A 4,908-nucleotide genomic window follows, 5' to 3' on the forward strand; every position below is an offset into this window, starting at 1 on the left:
TCTTCGTGGCAATACATTATATCGTGGAATGGTTGATTATATTATGTTGAAAGAGTAACCGAGTGTTAGTGTAACATTTTGAGTCATGTGGGACTTTTAAATGTTTTCGGATCTACGGATCTGGTGTCACAGTGGTGACTGAGACAATTATATCGGGAACCACGCCTTTGGCCGGTGAGTGGTTGCGATCAGTTAGAGCTCTAGTCTATCTGCTATTGTATATTCAGGGGAGTAACACGAGGTTACATGAAGCCTTTGAATATACGTCTTTATTTGTATTTCAGGGGAGTAACACGAGGGTTACATGAAGCCTTTGAATACATGTTTTTAATTGAGAGTGTCGTGTGGGTTCTTTCTTTTATTGACCAAGAGGAACTTGATTTTCATATTATGGGTGAGTTGGGATAATATGATTTTTTATCACTTTTGTGATGTATGTTACCTTAAGGGGTAAGGATGTCGAGTTTTGAAAACGAGTCATGTTGTGAGATGATTTATTTGAAGTTGATGGGTGATCATCAACTTTGGTGTTGATGGGTGATCATCGACTCTGGTGTGAGTTGTTTGACTTCTTTATCTATTTTCCGTGTCATTCTAATTGTTTGATTTTAAATGCAATCTCCTGAACTAAGTCATATGCAAGGATTACTGTCTTTTGAATTGTTTGTTTTAATGTAATCTCCTGAACTAAGTTATATGCAGGGATTACCGCTTTTTGAATTGTTTGTTTTAATGTAAATTCCTGAACTAAACTCTATGCAGGGATTTATATGATTTCTATTGTTTGTTTTTAATGTGATCTCCTGAACTAATTTTCCATGCAGGGATTACTGATTTTACTTAATTCAATTGTAAGTGCGGTTGTGGTTTGAGACTTGTAGTGAGTTGTGAATGAGTTGTGAGGTCATCATCTTGTCAAATGCTTTATGTTGAGGGGAAGTGAATGTGATTTGATGTTGAGATGATATGTTATGATATGAACTTGATGTTTGATTGTGTTTTGTGAAATTAAATATTGTTGCTTTAATTCATCTCACGAGTTGAGAAATTATAAGCATGCGTGACGTGAGTCACTTAATTGAGTTTACTCATACGGGCTTAAAAAGCTTACTAGGTTTGTTTTGTTCAATCCCGGTGCACTATTCTATGGTGTAGGGTTTATTGTGCAGGTTTGAAGATCGAGTGATCATTATCAAAGCTGAGGTGTACGTTTGATGGCGTGGACGTGGAAGGGTGCTCTTAGTTTTAATTCTTCCGTTGGGTAGTGAGTTGTGGTAGGTGTGTTTACTTATTGAATTGTGATTCAGTTTGATTTGTAAACTATCTGTAATGTAATATGTGACTCTAAAGAACGAGTCGGTATTGACATTGTGAGCTCAGTTTGTTTGTTGCTTAGTTTAAATGAAAAATTTTCTATGTGTGTTTTCTTGTGTTTGTTCTGGCGTTTCGGATTTGAATTTTCTTTATTCAAAATTCGGGGCGTGACAAACAAGATTATGCTTGTCATACTTCCCCAATGGGATCTCAAACACCATATCAGTAAACATTGCATCACTGTCCATCCATCAATCCACTCCACCTCGGGATGCGAAAACATCAGCTTCCAAATCAAAGGAAACTGGGCCCAATACCCAGCAAGCTCCATACCCAAAGTTCCCGATTTGACTGAAGCCACTGCCTTATCTCCGTGTCCCAGTTCCTAATCTTGGGTCTGAGCGTGTACGTCACATTTGGGTTACTGATCTGGGTGCCATTGATGAACTTATCTTGGTCGTTGGTGTCGAGGATGGTGACGAAGCTGCAGATGATGGTGATTTTGATGTTGTTGAACGTCTTCTGGATCTGGAGGCCACGTGGCAGGACGCGGTCGGCAGAGGCTGCTTGGGCTAAGGTGCCGGTGCCGGTGGTGGTGGGTAGCCCACTTGAGATCCTCTTCTGGGGTTGAAATTATCCTGACCCATTTCTTGGAATCGCCCAAAGGTGAAGTCTTCAGCTGAGAAGTGTCGGGAAAAGCCCTAGAGAGTGAAGGAGAAGGCGGCGGTGGTCATGGTGGAGGTGGGTGGTGGCTTTGGTGAAGGTCTGGAGATTTTATGTAGAAGAGAAGAGAGTGCTTTGGTGAAGGATTTAGGGCCAGAGGTAGCGGTGGTCATGGCGGAGGTGAGTAGTGGGTTTGGTGAAGGATTTAGGGCCAGAGAGTTGGGAAACAAGAGATGTACAGAGAGAGAGCAGAGGCGGCAGTGGTCATGACGAAGGTGGGTGGTGGGTTTGGTGAAGGATTTAGGGCGAGAGAGAGAGAGAGAGAGAGAGAGAGAGAGAGAGAGAGAGAGAGAGAGAGAGAGAGAGAGAGAGAGAGAGAGAGAGAGAGAGAATAGAAATTGTATTAAATTAAAAATGTCCATTTTGCCCTCGTTAAGGGATTAAAAATCTGAAGTATGGGCCCCCTTGTCAGCTCCAACGGCTATAGTGACGTCACATTTAGAGGCAAATTCAAAATTTAGACTCGGGTGATGTTGTATGAGAGTACAAGGACCAGTCTGATTAAAAAAAAAGTTTAAGGACCAGTCTGATTTTAGGCCCAAAGTTCATGGGGGTAAATTGAATTTTTTCCTTTATTATAAGTTAGTTTCGTTTATGTAAAAGTTTCATTCAAAAATATCATTTTATAAATGCAATTAATATGATTTCTTTATTTTTAACTGAAATTGAAACTTTCTCAGAAATTTTCTTAAATTTGAAGTACCGAAATCGAAATCGAAACCGAAATTTGAAACCTTGGGTAAGACTAGTATTACTCAAACGGTGCTTTTATAAGCATTGTCCGAATTCAAGTTGTACACCATTTAGTGTGGAATAATGACAATTCAACTTGTACGCCATTTAGTTAAGGTTGAGTGGTCTATATATTGTGGAACAATGACAATTGAACTTGTACGCCATTTAGTCAAGGTTGAGTGGTCTATATATTATGGAACAATGACAATTCAACTTGTATGCCATTTAGTCAAGGTTGAGTGATCTATATATTGTGGAACAATGTATGCCATTTAGTCAAGGTTGCACTACTAGAATAATGTTAATAGACATCATGTCATTTACATTAGTTAAGATTTCACCCGATGTAAATTATTTTTCTAATATCAGTTCTTGAAAAACCGATTTCTATTCATACAATTAACATCGTTTTTTATATTTGACAGATGTATACATTTTTTTTCAAATTATTTAAAAAACGCGGACATAACTAAGTACAAAATTTGGAAGCGCGGAACCAAAATTTCATTCCCCCCAACGCTTAGTCAGTTTTCCCACAACTATGTTTTCCTACACTTCGTCAATTTTCATTCCCAAAACCTAACCACCGCGACAGCCGTCTAGCAACCGACATCCACTTCCTCCTTCTCCGCCTCCGACCGTTCCCCTCCTTCTTCTCCTCCTTGTCCGCCTCTGACTGTTCTCTAGTTTGAAGACGGAGCCGCAGCTCCCAATCAGCAAGGACGAGATCCGAAGACACAGACCATCCTTATCACCCCCAAAACACAGATTGTAGTCGCCGTCTCTTCTTTCTCTCTCCATGGGCCTCTCCATCTTAGCCCCTCTCTTCGACCATCGAGGCGTCGACGGCCCTCGCTCTCCTCGTTAGTAACTCGGTAAGACGAACTGACAGTCGAATAGTTGTCTGGGTTTTACTTTCTGGGTTTTCAATCGATCTATCTCTCATGAACATCTCCATGATTTTCTGGGTTTTTTGGGTTTTAATTCCTCAAGCAATAAAGCAGAAATTCTAGGTTACTTTCTGTGTTTGATTTCTGATTCTTCAAGCTTAAAGCTCCTTTCTGAAACTATTGGTCAGTTACTCTTGTATTGTATGATTAAATTGATTGTGTTGTCAAATTGTATTAGCTTGTATTGTATGGATAGCCTAACATATTTGACATCCTATACAATACTTGCTCTCTGCATTGCTGCATAATCGATGTGCATATGATGTTGGGTTACTTGATGTTGTGATTTTTAATTTGGTTATGTAGTTTTTGAGCCCTACAAGGTCTGCAAAGTGGATCTTCTTGCGCAAAGTTGCTCTTCATGGCTCTTAATTTGGGGTGCTTGGCACTTGGTGTCTAGTAGGTGAATTATTCTTCAGCTTTCTTATAAATTGCTTTATCCCTAATGATATCTATGAAGGAATCTAGTTTGTTAAATATTCATTGTTCCTGGCAGCCTAATGATATCTATAAAGGAATCTAGTTTGTTAAATATTCATTGTTCCTGGCAGCTTAACACATTGGGGTTCCTTCCTACACATGCATCCGATTGGGTTTCATCCTTACCCCCTGCTCAGGTACTGTTTATGTTTCCCTAGACAATTAAATTTCATCTGGAATGTGGTCTTTGTTCCATTCCTAAGGGATGTGAACTAAATATTAGGTGTCTGGCGGTCTGGCCTCTAACTCTCTCTTTGTGGGAGGGTGACGAGATTATTACTTTAGATTTTTGGGTTGAAGTTTCAGATATATAATGTCCGTGTGGATGAGGTATGTTGCGATATATGGTTAATTACCTACATTGCAAGTACTGTATTAGATGGTTGTTATTTAGTTGTAATTTTCTTGATGCAGGTTAATTACTTGTAGTGCACGTACTGTATTAGATGGTTGTTATTTAGTCATAATTTTCTTGATGCAGGTTAAGAGCAAGCTTAAAGGTCACTCTAAAAGGATAACTGGCCTAGCATTCTCTCATGTATTAAATGTGCTAGTTTCATCAAGAGCAGATGCTCAGGTACACCTAATCAGATCTTGTTCTTATGTAGTTTTGCAACTGTGATAGTAGTCCAAAATCTAATTAGACGCCCAGATATCTTTCCTGCTTATGTATAACCGAGGAAAGATAATATATCTAACAGGCATA

At 39.3% G+C, this 4,908-nt stretch overlaps 1 long non-coding RNA gene across 1 annotated transcript; it reads left to right on the top strand.

The window, feature by feature from the left end:
* Positions 1 to 4,060: 4,060 nt before the first annotated feature.
* LOC112196123 lies at positions 4,061 to 4,908 on the top strand. The gene is made up of 3 exons (XR_002934994.2): positions 4,061 to 4,125; positions 4,274 to 4,339; positions 4,684 to 4,908. It is a non-coding gene; the product is annotated as an uncharacterized LOC112196123 (long non-coding RNA).

The sequence above is a fragment of the Rosa chinensis genome, chromosome 4, assembly GCF_002994745.2.
Source record: "Rosa chinensis cultivar Old Blush chromosome 4, RchiOBHm-V2, whole genome shotgun sequence".
NCBI classification, from domain to species: domain Eukaryota; kingdom Viridiplantae; phylum Streptophyta; class Magnoliopsida; order Rosales; family Rosaceae; genus Rosa; species Rosa chinensis.